Genomic DNA, 14,621 nt, shown 5'->3' on the forward strand with positions numbered 1-14,621 from the left:
AGGATTTGGGGAGAGTCCTCCAGGTGTGGTCAGAAGGGGCCCAGCCAGGGCATTTGTCAGCAAGGTCTGGTTGGTGGACCTTGGTGGCAAAAGAGTGGCGGGGGCAGCATGTTTTAGAGGTCCTGGCATGAGACAATCCACAGGATGGTCATGAAGTCAGAATCAGCCTAGTGAGGTCCAGCTCAATCCACTGTCATCTGTTCCCTGACTGGCTCACTAATCCAGGAGTGATTTACAAGGGCGATATTCGTCTTCTACCATCTTTTCGTTGATTGGCAGGAGCTAGTATTCTTTACAAAACTTGTGTATTTTTACATAGGAAACGATAGGTGAGTTCTGTAACAACCCTTCTTGCAAAGTTCTCACTAATGTATTGAGTCTCTAACAGAATCCACCGCTGGGAACTTCACCAAAGATCCTGACCTTGACTCTCTGGTTTTAGATCTTCCTGATTGGTAAATTTTCTTGACTCCTGGCTCCTTTCCTGAGGTTCGTCCACTTAGAACAATGTAGGACTGCAAGCTCTTGCCACTTGAGAAGTAGTGGTTCAACTCTATGATGATGTTGGTCTTGCTTTCTAAGTGTGTGTGTGTGTGTATGTATGTGTGTATGAGACTGTTGTCTGCATCTTGCCACGTGGGTCAGATTGACTCCTTTCCTGGGAAAAATTGTCCCTAACCACTTTCTCTGGGCTTTATTTTCACGTCTTGAACAGTGCTGTCCAACAGTAGAATTTCACACTCTATCTAATGAAATTTAAACTTTTTTAAATACTGACATTTAAAAAAGTAAAAATAAACAAGTGAAACTAAGTTATAATTGTATACGTAAACCCATTATAACCAAGATATTACCATTTGTCCAGGCAATCTATATAAAAATTAATAGTGAGACAGTTCACTTTTTTTTTTTATTGGGATCAACAAATCCATTTACATAGTCTCCATTTGTAAGTTGAAATTTTTTACATATACGGTTTCTGTGTCCCCCACGCAGAACCTGGGCTGACGTGTTAGAGAGGATATAAAGCAGAACAGGCATAAGTAACGATCACTGTCAATCCAGCTCAGCACGAACACTCACCACTGACAAAAAGGCTGTCCCTGAGCAGGGAGTAGAGGCCCCTCGGGGTGACAGGGTGGATCAGCTGGTTCCGCACCCAGGAATGCTGCTCTCTGTCACATGGGGTCTCTGTCACACTCTCCATCATGAGCCATGGGGTCAGGGTGTTAGGTGCAGACAGCTTCCATGCTGGAGGCTGCCCCTTCCTCCGCAGGCCCGGGGAGAGAGGAATGTGGGGACTCTAGAGAGATGTCCTGAATCCTCTGATAATGGGGGCCAGAGGGAGGGAGGAGCAAATTGGCAGTCAGTGGGAAGAGTGAAAACTGGGGTGGTCACCGAAAGTGTTCATGACTCTCAAATGCTCAGAAAAGGGACTTCCCTGAGGGAGATCAGTCTACAGCCCAAGACAAGGGGCCCAGGCTGCTCTTCTTGAACAAGGATCCAAGCTGGGGAGGAGGCAGGAGGACGACGAGCAGGAGAGACAGCAGGTGGAGAGTGGCTGGCTGGGACTCATCCAGCCAGGAGCTGCTGACACCAGGGTCTCATTAGGGGCTGCAGGCCTCTCTCAGTGGAGTTCAATGTGGCTGAGCTCTTGCTCATGTCTGTCAAATACTGGATGTTGGAGAGGGTGGAACTGAGTGTGAGGGCCTTCAGGTCGTGTCCCTTGGCTGCAAGAAGAGAGGGAGAGAGATGGCCATCACTGAGAGCTGAGCTGAGACCAGATCAGAGTCCTGAACTCAGTATCATCTGTTGCCTTTGCTCCCAGTGGAACCACCACCCAATTCTGTGCTCATCCAAGTCGAAGCCAGCATATCTCTCAGCTCCTCCTCCCTCACCTGCCAGTAACACCAATTGCACTTACAGATTGCTCCTCAATGCGTTCCTTCTGTTCATTCACGTCCCAGGTAGGTCTTACCTTTTCTCACCGGAACCAACACCCTAACATGCTCACTGGATGCATTGTCTAAAGGATGTTCTCTGCCTTGAACATTAGAAGCATTTTTCTGAAGTGAAGATCTCACTAGAACACTCCTGCTCTAGCATCACCCATGGCTCCCTAAGGCCTTCAGGGTTAAGTTCAAGCTTCTTGACCTGGCACTCAAAGCCCTTGCACATCTGGCTCCTGCTGACTCTTCAGCCTTATTGATCCATTCACTCTGAGTTAGGCTTTGTGCTTCAGGCAAACCAAATTCCTGTCAATTCTCCCATACACTATGCTGTTTTTGCCTACAGGGCCATTGCTCATGCAATTTCCTCTGCCAGGAACACGCTCCACACCCTATTTCCCTATATAACTCCTACTCCTTCTTAAAGACCCCAATTGGGCAAAACTTCCTCCAGAGAGCCCTTCTCACCCAAAGGATGCCAGGTGCTTCTCCTCAAAACATCCCACCTTGTATTAGAATTTTCTGTGACTTTCACAAGACCAGGGGCTCTCTGAGGGCTGCATCAGATTGAAATATTGCTATAATCCTTGTGATCAGCATGCTTGCCCTCAAAGCAGAATTGCACACCTCGGCTTCCCAGCTGCCCAGTAATAATTGTGCAGTGGAGTTGTGGGGCTGGAGAGCTCCTCTGGGGAAGGAAGAGGGGCCCCCCTAGGCCTGTGGTGGCTTCTGGTTGCTCAAGCAATGAGGAAGTAGGCAGGAACATGCTGCCCGGCTCAGGAGCTGTGGAAAGGGCTGTCGTCTGGGAGACACAGAGACCCCACACAGTGGGTGAAGCCCCACAGGCTCATCTGCACTCCAGCAGTGGCTGTCCCAGGACAACCATTCACAGGTGAGCCATAAATGTGAGTGACAGAAGGAGGGATTGTGTGAGTAGAGGGATGTTCGAGCCTGTGAATGAGATGAACCCAAGAGAGACAGTGTGCTTGAAGAAGAGAGAGACGCAACAAAGAGACAGGTAGAGGCACAGATAGAGGGGATACCTGGATGGACAGAAGAAGAGCGGACAAATGGAGGGTCACAGGGAAAGCAGGAAGAACAAAGACAAGGAAGAGAAGTTGAGACATGGGAGGAAAGAGGATGGAAGGAGAGAAGGAGAAACAGGCGAACAGGCAGGAGGACAGTTGGACAGATTGATACCTGGACAGATGCTCGGGTGGATAGATGGAAGGAAGGAAGGAAAGAATGGAGGGAGGGAGGGAGGAATGAAGGATAGAAGGAAGAGAGGAAGGAAGGAGTCTGAGAGGAGGGAGAACTGGGAAAATCACCTGCCCACGTTCAGAGGGTGCTTTAAAGGGAGGGTAAGGCTGAGAATACAGGACCCCGAACTCCCAGGCTTGTGTTCACCTGTCCCAATGCTGCCTGTTATTAGTCGTAGAGATGAGCATATGGATGTAAACGAAACCTTGAGCCGTACCCTCACAATACACAAAACTCAATTCCTGGACACTTTGACCTAAAGGGGAAAGGTAAAATAATGAAACTTCTAGAAGACAACATAAGAAAACATCCTCGGGACCACAGGGTAGAAAAAACTTCTCAAAGAAGACACACACACACAGACACACTCTCCATAAAAGAAATATCGGTAAACTGGGATTCATTAAAATTTAGGCTTTCGGTTCATCATAAGACACATTACAAGAGGGAATTGGCAAGTCACAGGATGTCCCAGTTCCAATATTCAACAAAGGATTCACATGGAGAATACAGAAAATCTTCAGCGTATTTATTAGATAAAATGCAGTGAAAGAGATACATATTAATGCTGCTTATTTTAATGAGCCACATTTATTTTACAAGGACAGTGAACAAAGCAATCTGAAAAGCAGGGGGTGAAAAATGAACAGTAGATAAACAGAATCCCAGGAGGGTTTGGAAAAAGCAATAGAAGCCCCTTACATAACAGTTCATTGGCCTTAGAAAAGGAAGGTACTACTGGATTGTGTTAGGAAGTCAGATTGAAATATCTAGTGCCTTCAGTGGAAAAATAAGATAGGAAAAAATAACTATGATAGTTATTTGATTTTCCTCCAAATGACTTTATCCCTTAGAGAGCAAGGCACTTTCCTTTTCAATCATCAACACATCAAAGTTTAATTTCCCTCCATTTAGCCTTTTTTGTGGCCATAGGTTAGAAGCAGCAAAGGGGCTCAGCAGGCTGAACCAGTCTGCAGACATACTCTGTTCCACACTGGCTCACACACGTGCAAAGTGGGCGCTTCTCACAGGGGAAAAGCCTGCAGGGCTGAGGGGCAGCCACCCCTTGGACCCTGTTTGTTAGTACCATTGGAAATTTCTCCTGAGTCCCTACTCAAAAAGGAAGTGGGTGCGGGGTAGAATAAGAAGGCCATATATTTGAAGGAAATAGGAGAAAATATTTCATTGTGAAAGTAATAAATGTTGCTTTTCAGAAGTCATGTGTATGTTGAAAGTCTATGTCTTAAGGTACCACAATGAAACAACGTACACCTCATCTTCTCCCTCTTTTATCTGAGCATAAGGTTAAAATCCATGAAATTCCTAAGATTAAAAAAACACACAAAAATCACAAGGAAATTTTTGGAGGTCATGGATGTGTTCAGCACTTGGTTGTGGGGATGATATGACGGGTGTATGCATATGTCCAAACTAATCAATACACATATAGAAAACGTGTGCATTTTTTGTCTATTACTCATACCTCAACAGAGCTAAAAATTAAAATAAATTCCTAAGTTTACTTTTTGAGGGTGTATAAAAGTCAAAATTTCTAATAAAATTCAGATTGTTAATTTCTGAACATAAATAGCATTCCTGCTTTGATGGGTGACCCCACAACTCTCAAAAAAATCAAGAGCAGTTGCTACTGTCAATCTCAGTGGAAGTTATTTTCAACACCTCACCCCCTTCTTTACACCTCATTATTTAAAAACCAAGGAAATAGTCTTCAGCTTTTAAAATGAACGAGTAAATGAGGCAGCTTGACATTATACTTTATTCAAGATTTAATGTTAAGTAAAGGAAATAACTGAGCATGAGCAGAATCCCTTCCATAACTCATCTTTTCTCCTATGCTGATAATAAAAATGACACTCTACTTAAACGTAGTTTGCATGATATATTCTCAAGTAAATATACTTATCTGCTGGACATTTGATTTCATTTTTTTCTTTTTTTAATCAATAATTTACACAAAAAAATCAATTTAGGAGATAAAACGTATTGCTATTTAGAATTACTTCCTGATTGTAAATTACTAGAAGTGTAACATGAAGTCAACGCTAAGGACGTTTGAAGTCCTTTAATACATTTTGCCAAATTTCTTTTTTAGAAAATAATGTTAATATAGGACTTTAAGTTTGAGAAACCTGTTTCATGACACCCTAATCTGTTGAAGGATAATTTTGAGATTCTTATTCACTTTCTTCATATTCATCTATAAGACTTATTTGGCATCTTTCATCTTTTTAACATTTTCATCTTTTTAACTTTCAAAGGTTTAACTTTCCAAGAGACGATTTTTTAATGATGAGCTAACTGATGAATTTGTGCACCGACTGTTTTTTTGAGACTGAATATACAAATGGACAAAGGCCAGATCATATATGACAGTATAACTCTGACCCCCAACGTGGGAAGTAAACATCCCAAGAAGCCAAGTCACAGCCCCTGCAGCATTCAGCACAGAACAGTCAGCACTTGGTCAGTAACTGCCAGTTTCCAAAACTCTCGTTTTGCTTTCAACACAGGACCGCCAGAGAAAGCCACGTATGCTCCCTAAACCATCACATAGGATGCCTGCCTTCTACTTAGTGAGCTCCCGCTTCCCCACGTCAACAACTTCCAATCAGGCCACCCCTCCCCCACTCCCCTGACCTCTGCCACCCTCTCCCCTCCCTTTCCCTTCTCTCCTCTTCTTGTGCATGCAACAATCCTCTCCTGTCGCATTACAGTCTCTGCAATATTTTTAACGTGTGATAGAACAGTTCCTCCCTCATAGTTCTTCCTGGTCCATATTTTCCTAGCTTAGCTTATGCGTTTATTTTTTCCATGTAGGATCATTTATCTAACTCAACAGAAAAGCTCGTTAAAATTTTTATTGGCATTATATTCAATTTATAAAGTAATGGGACTGACCATTTAATGAAACTTCCTAACTTAAAACATAGACTGACTTTCCATTTGCCAACTATTTTTAATTGAAATTTATAGTGTGATCGTTGTAGATTCCACACTGCTGTAAGGAATAACTCCAAAAGTTCCAGTGTACACTTTACCCAGTTCCTTACAATGATAACATTCTGCAAAACTATAGGACGATACCACAGCCAGCTTGTTGGCATTGATGCAATCCACTATCTTATTCAGGTTTCTTCAGTTTTACTTGTACTAATTTGTTCCTGTGTATTTAGTTCTGTACAATTTTATCAGAAGTGCAAGTTTGTGTATCCATCACAGCTAAAATAATGACTAGTTTTATCACCACAAGGTATTCTTGTATTGCCTATTAAAAAATAAACGGATGTTACTTTTTAGAGCAGTTTTACGTTTACAGCAAAATTTAATGAAATATACAGTGTTCTCATATAGTCCCTGCCCCCACATATGCATAACCTTTCTGTTGTCAATATCTCTCGTCAGAGTAGTATACTTCTCACAATTGATGAACATACATAGGCACACCATTATCACTCAAAGTCCATAATTTACATTAAGGTTCACTCTTGGTGTCAGAGATCACTAGGGTATAACTCTGTGGTCCATTTCTGGATTCTCTACTCTGTTCCATTGATTTATGTAGCTGTCCTACAATGAAAATGACGATGCTGTGATTACACTATCTACAAGGCAATACTAAATATTGTTAAAGTGTTTACTGCCACATTATTCTTCCTGTCACGATTGTTTTAGCTACTCTCAGCTATGTGCCTTTCTATATAAATTTTAGAAAAAGGTGTCTCTGTCTACAAACTGTGGTGGAATTTTTATTAGAATAATATTAGACCTATAGATCAATTTGGGGATAATTGAGACCTGTACTCTTTATTCTATCCAGTAGTATGGTGAGGACTGCAGAATTCTCAGCACATAACAACTCCTTCCAAACCCCCACACCAGGAGGAGACTCAACCAAACTCTGGCGTGGCTTCTAGCAGCATAAGGCTGTGTAACCGGAATGACTCCAGCCCACCATTAAAATGCCTTCCTGAGAGCTCAAAGCTAACAGAAAAATTTGCTATTTATTTTAGTCAACACCCAATTATAGGCCTCTGATCCCCCTCCTTAGAGTATTTACTAAAGAGGGCTTACAACTGTCGATATGTATCTCTCACAATTCTCTAAAGGACCTAAGAGCCACTCCTTTGAAATACGATCATTAAGACAGATAGAGACTCTTTCTCTCAACTTCTGAGTGAGGATAGAATCCTAACTTTGATAACTGCAAAGTAACGAACACAGTGGGTCTAATCACAGTTACACTGACCAACCTTTGTACTTTTTCACTTCTTTGACTCCACTGAGCCCCTGAACCCTGCTCCTTCATTCCCTTTAAAATTCTAAATTCACCTGCGTACAAATCTGAGCGCAGCTCAGCTTCTGTGAGCCGTTACTGAATAAAATCTGCTTTCACCACTTTAACTAATGTCTGTTGCATTTGTCTTTGACAATAGTAAGGCTCTCAATTTATTTGCATCTTCTTTAATTACCGTAATCGGTATTTTATAATTTTCAGCATCAGATCCTGTACACATGTTCCTGAATATATGCCTGAATGTTTCATGTTCTTCGGAGTGGTTTTAAATGATACAGCATTTTCAAGTTTATCATCTGCAGGTTCATCATTAGTTGTAGAAATAAAATGGTCTTTTGTGTGTTGATCTTGTACTTGGTGAACTTTTTGTACTCATGTATTAGTTCTGATTTTTTTTTTTTGTAGATTCCCAGACTTTTTTACACAGACAACAATGAAACTAAGAATGGTTATATTTTTCCTTTCTAAACTCTATGGCTTTTATTTCCTTTACTTCTGTTATTGCCAGAAGCTTCAGTATTTTATTGAATAAGAATAGTGAAAGTGGTATTCCTTTCCTTGTTCCTTATTATGGGGAGAATCCTTTAGTCTTTCCCTGTTAAGCATGAAGTCAACTGTGCATTTTCTGTAGATGACCTTCAACAAGTGAAAGTAATTTCCATCTATTTCAAACTTGCTAGAAAATTTTATGACAAACAGGAGTTCGATTTTATCAAATGTTTTCTCTACATCTCTGGCTTATTAACAAGTCTTGACCTTAAAGAAATAGACAGCCAGTTATTTCTCTGGTGAAAATTGGTTTACCTGGGATTAGCAAAGAATAGCCATTTGGAGTGTGAAACCATGGCAAGCTATGCAGGAGCACCCAGCAAGAAAGAGAGAAGCTCTTTTATCTCAGAGTGGGGAAAATTGGGGGGCTATTGGACACAGTCTTGAGGGCAGTGGCTTTTCATCGGCAGAGTTGTGACAGTCTCTCCTTGGCTTAGTTTCTGACTGGTCAGGAAGAGAAAGTCTTTATTCTTCCTGTTGCACTGCGCTTTTGACATAGGGCATGAGAACTCCCTCTATTAGCCTTCCAACACTATTTCAACTACGTTTCCGTTTATTAACTTTCACATGTCCCCATTTTGATTGTGATCTTTCTCTGAAAGCATTGTTGATCTGCAGTCAGATTTTTCCAGTTTCAGTAGCCTCTCGTCCCTCGAGGCCAGGAAGGACCTTCTCTGGGAGTCATGTCCCATGTTGGAGGAAAAACACACAGATTGGAAACCTATCGTGGCCACATTTGAGGAACACGGAGTGAGAGGAAGGAGAACTCTCTGGCACTTTTGACCTAAAGTTTGCATGTTATCAAGATCATAGGCATTGGAGATGATCTGAAGTGTCATGTCATCATCAAAGGTTTGGCAGACAAACTTCCAACAGACCTGGTCCGGACACCTTGGAAACCTTCGCATCAGATACTGTCTGCTTCCATTTGGAGAAATCTTTATTTTTAAGTCACCAAATGATGTGCAGTCCCCCAGGGTTTTGTGCTTTCTTTAGGTGTGTCACATGAATCCAAGTCTTGAGTTTTGTGGCAAAAAGCTTGGCTGGCAGTGCCCGATCGAGGAAAATACTATCATCTTGGTTGAGTTTTGTTAGTTTGAAATTTTTGGTAAGTTGTTCCTTGTTTTCAAGTTGTTAAATTTATGAGAATGGAGCTGTTTATATTATTTTCAATGGCTGAAGAACCTGCAGTGATCTATCCCTCTAGTGTGTCTCAGGCCTTTGAGGGTGAAGAGGCTTCCCCAAAGCATCTTGTGGCAGAACCCTGTTTGCTGTTGGCCCCTAACAGCTTGAGTGCATCTGGGTTGGGGAGGAGACAGAGACTTCCAAGAACAAGTTGTTTCTTCTTGAAGGAATGCTGAAGATGCCCAAAGTATGGTACTTTGACATACAAATTATTTTGAGCCAAAAGCAATCGAGAGCCCGCAGATGCAGAAAAAACTCTTGATCTCCACCTTGACTGCTTTAAATGAAGGATAGACTTCCTCTTTGGAAAGGAAATTTATGTTTATAAAGGAAATTTCCATTAGTAAAAGCATCTGCAGCAGAAAGAGAATGACTCTTAGAGAATTTTTTTTTGAGGAAGATTAGCCCTGAGCTAACATTCCCCACCAACCCTCCTCTTTTTGCTTAAAAAAATAGGCCCTGAGCTAACATCCTTGCCCATCCTCCTCTACTTTATACGTGGGATGCCTGCCACAGCATGGCTCAATAAGTGTTGTGTAGGTCCGCACCTGGGATCTGAACTGGTGAACCCCAGGCCATCAAAGCAGAATGTGTGAATTTAACCCGTGTGTCACCAGGCCAGCCCCTAGAGAATTTTTTTTTTTTTGAGGAAGATTAGCCCTGAGCTAACTGCTGCCAATCCTCCTCTTTTTGCTGAGGATGACTGGCCCTGAGCTAGCATCCACGCCCATCTTCCTCTACTTTATATGTGGGACACCTGCCAGAGCATGGCGTGCCAAGTAGTGCCATGTCTGCACCAGGGATCAGAACCGGCGAACCCCAGGCCACCGAAGCAGAACGTGTGCACTTAACCAGTGAACCACCAGGCCAACCCCTAGAGAATTTTTTTAACTGAGAGATTTATCTGCATAACAAGGCAAGCTTTATTTATTATACATTTTTTCCCCTCCTCTTCCCATAATTTTTCTTCAGCCACTTCCTGCTGCTGCTCACCCAGATGGCTGCCTGCTTCCAAGCTCCCCCATGTGCACCCAGTGTGGACTGGACTTGCAACTGGCAGCTGGTGTGGAGCTGCCTGCTCGAGGGCTGCAGAGCACCATCCTAAGTCTCATCCCCAGCATGACCTACATGGCCAGCAATACTCAGGATCTGCCTCCACTGCACAGGATTGGGGCAGCTGCACTGATGGTTCAGATTGTGGGCAATACCCAGCCCAATTCCCACCCACTTTTGTTGACCACACACCTGTGCTGTTTGCAGATGGTACAGATTTAAAAGAGAAGTCATATCCTGTCGTTAAAGCGGAATTGGTGGGCTGCCTTGAGGAATTTTTCAACACCTGTAAAACTAAAGAGAAACTAGGAGAATTATCAGAAGAGTTCTACAAAAATGAACTACTATTGATTGAAATGTTGAATATACATGTCCCTGCAGTTGCTAAATTGAGATGTCTTTTAGACAGTTCTCCTAGGGAAGATTTACTAGACATTCTGACATCACTTATCCAAACAAGCAACAGAAATGCTCCAAATTTTAGATACTGTGACTCTGGAGGAAACTGTCCAAGATGATGATACCACTGCTGGTGAAACAAATGCAAGAATTGAAATTGCTTTAAAAAAACAGAAAGCTTGGGGCCAGCCTGGTGGCACAGTGGTTAGGTTTGCATGTTCTCCTTCAGTGACCTGGAGTTTGCCGGTTCAGATCCTGGGTGCAGACCTATGCACCACTCATCAAGCCATTTTGTGGCAGGAGTCCCACATATAAAGTAGAGGAAGATGGGCATGGATGTTAGCTCAGGGCCAGTCTTCCTCAGCAAAAAGAGGAGGATTGGTGGTAGATGTTAGTCAGGGCTAATCTTCCTCAAAAAAAATGATAATAACAATAAAACAGAAAAAGCGAGAAAGATGATAATAAATGCATTATATGAATATGCCTCAATAGGATTTCACACATCCTAGGTACTTTATTTTCTGGCACATTGTTATGGGATATCATGCAGGTGATTTCGACATATCCTGTGTGTTTTCCATGCGTGTCCGACAGCTGATTCTGGCGCGTCCGGCAGGTAGTTTCAGTGAATCAGGCACCTGGTTCCGGCGTATCCAACAGGTGGTCCCGGCATGTCTGGTAGGCGATTCCAGCACATGTGACATGTGGTTCCGGTGTATCCGGCAGGGGATTTCGACGTGTCCGGCAGGTGGTTCCAGCATGTCCAGCACCTGGTTCTGGCATGTTTTGCAGGTGGTTCCGTCATGTCAGCACCTGGTTTTGGCATGTGTGACACCTGTGTCTGGTGTATCTGGCAGGTGGTACTCACAAGACTGGCAGGTGGTTCAGATGTGTCTGGAACCTGGTTTTTGGCATGTGCGACACCTGCATCTGGTGTATCCGGCAAGTGGTTCTCACAAGACTGACAGGTGGTTCAGGTGTGTCAAGCAGGTGGTTCTGGCATTTCAGGCACCTGGTTCTGGCCTCTGCTGTACCTGTTTCTGGTGTATCCATCACATGGTTCCAGCGTGGCTGGCACATGGTTCTGGCATATTCGGCAGGTGGCTTCAGCGTACTGGGTGCCTGGTTCCGGCGTATCTGACAGTGGGTTCCATGGTTTCTGGCAGGTGGTTCCTGCATGTCTGGCATGTGGTTCCGGTATGCTCTGAATGTGGTTCCAGCGTGTCCGTCAGGTGGCTACCATGTGTCCAGGACCTGATTCCGTCGTGTGCGGTTGGTACTTTCAGAGTGTCCAGGTGTTGGTTCCAGCATGTCTGGCCATTGGTTCCCGCATGTCCAGGGGTGATTCCGGTGTGTCCAGCAGGTTGTTCTGGCCTTTTCCAGAAATTGCTTCTGGCGTACCCAGGACCTGGTTCTGGTGTATCCGGCAGGTGATTTTGGCGTGTCCAGCAGGTTGTTCCGACGTGTTACGCTGGTGGTTCCGGCCTCCGTGGCAGGTGTTTGTGGCATGTCTGGCACCTGACTCTGGCGTATACGGCAGGTGGTTTCAGAGTATCTGGTACCTGGTTGCGGCATATCCAACAGGTGGTTCCGAAGTGTCTGGCAGGTGGTTCCGGCGTGTCAGTGAGGTGGTTCCGGCATGTCCAGAAGGTGGCTCTGTCATGTCCAGTGGGTGACTCTGCCACTTCCCTCAGATGGTTCCGGTGTGTCTGGCAGGTGGTTCCTGTGTGACTGGCATGTGGTTCTGGTACGTTCAGAAGGTGGTTCCGGCGTGTCTGGTGGGTGCTTCCGGCATGTCCGGCAGTTGGTTCTGGCATGTCTGGCAGGTGGTTCCGGTGTGTCTGAGTGGTGGTTCCAGTGTGTCCGGCCGGTGGTTCATGCATGTCTGGCGGGTTTTTCCAGCATATAAGCTGCCTGTTTCCAGCGTTTCTGGCAGGTGATTTTGGCATGTCCAGCAGTGGTTCCGGCAAGTCAAGCAGGTGGTTGCAGCTTGTCCGGCACCTGATTCTGGTGTACTTGACAAGTGGTTCCGGCGTGCCCAGCATGTGGTTCTGGAGTTTCCATCAAGTGGTTCACGCGTATCTGGCAGGTGGTTCAGGGTGTCCAGCAGGTGGTTCAGGCATGGCCAGAATGTGGTTCCAGCATGTCCGGCGGGTAGTCTGACATTCTGAAGCACCATGCCAGGCACACTAAAACCAGATGTCCAACACGCCAGTACCACCTGCTGGACACGCCCGAACCACCTGCCAGACTTTTGTGAACCACCTGCCGGACACGTTGGAAGCACCTGCTGGATATGCCAGAAACAGTTGTGGCACACGCCGAAACCTGGTGCCGGACATGACTGAAGACCTGCCAGACACTATGGAGCCACATGCCTGATACACCATAAACAGGTGTCTCACACCTGAACCAGGTGCTGGACATGACTGAAACACCTGTTGGAGAAGCCTGAACCACCTGCTGGACGAGACTGAACCACCTGCCTGACACTCCTTAACCATCTTCAGGACACGCTGGAACCCTCTGGTGGACACGCCAGAACGACCAGCCGGACAAGCTAGAACCACTCGCCTGCCACGTTGGAGCAATGTGCGAGACACGCCGAAATCACCTGGTGGATATGCTGGAACCGGGTCCTGGATACGCCAGAACCAACTTCAGAACAACATGCCGGACATGCCAGAACCATCACCTGGAGATGCTGAAACCACCAACTAGACTCGATGAAATCAGGTCCCAGACATGCCGTAGCCACCTGCCAGACATGCTGGAATCACCCGCCAGACATGCGGGAACCAACTGCCAGACTCACCGGAAGCACCCAATGGACAGGTCAGAACCACCTTCCAGACATCCCAGAAGCTCATGCCAGACACACAGGAACCCCCTGCCTGACACGCCGGAACCATCTGAATGATAAGCCAGTAGCACCCACCGGATATGCCAGAACAACCTGCCAGACAAAACTGAACCACGTGTCAGGCAAGATTGAACCACCTGCCGGATATGCCTGAACCACTTGACAGACACTTCGGAACCACACGCCGGGTACGGCGGAACCACCTGTCAGATATGCCAGAACCAGCTCTCAGACACGCCGGAACCACCTTCCAGACAGGCCTGAACTACCTGCTGGACACACCTGAACCACCTGCCCGACAGTCTGGAACCAACTGCTTGACTCTCTGGAACCACCTGCCGGACAAGCCAAGATTCCCTGCTGGATATGACAGAACCAAGCTCCTTATACACCAGAACCACCCAGGACTCATGCTGGAATCACCCACCGGACACACTGGAACCACCATTAAGACACACCGGAACCACCCCCCACACACGTGGGAATCAGGTAGGGGACACAGTACAACCTGCTGCCGGATGGTCCGGAACCACCTGCCAGACACACTGGAACCAGGTGCCCGACACGCCAGAACCAACTGCTGGACACGCCAGAACCACCTGCCAGATTTGCGAGAACCACCTGCTGGATGCACTGGAATCACCGGACGGATACTCCAGAAACATGTGTCGCACACGCCAAAACCAGGGTCCAGACACGACTGGACCACCTGCAAGGCATGCTGGAACCACCTGCCAGACACGCCAGAACCACCTGTTGGATACGCCAGAACCAGGTGCCTGATTCGCAGAAACTACCTGCCGGACATGCCAGAACCAAGTGCCGGAAAAGGGAAAATAATACTGGGTGAACACTGGGTTTCACCCAGGGGTCAGTGATAGGGAGGGCAAGGAAAGAGACCTAGGAGTCCAGAAAAGCCAGACTGTGGACAAACAAGATTGATGTCGAGCATCCTCAACAAAAACCAATGACAAAAAAACAGACTCACCAACTCCAGAGGGGGCTTGACCGCATCTAAAGGGACCCCTCTCCGATCACAGACATAACA

Source organism: Equus asinus, unplaced genomic scaffold, assembly GCF_041296235.1.
Source record: "Equus asinus isolate D_3611 breed Donkey unplaced genomic scaffold, EquAss-T2T_v2 contig_1, whole genome shotgun sequence".
Classification (NCBI taxonomy): Eukaryota; Metazoa; Chordata; class Mammalia; order Perissodactyla; family Equidae; genus Equus; species Equus asinus.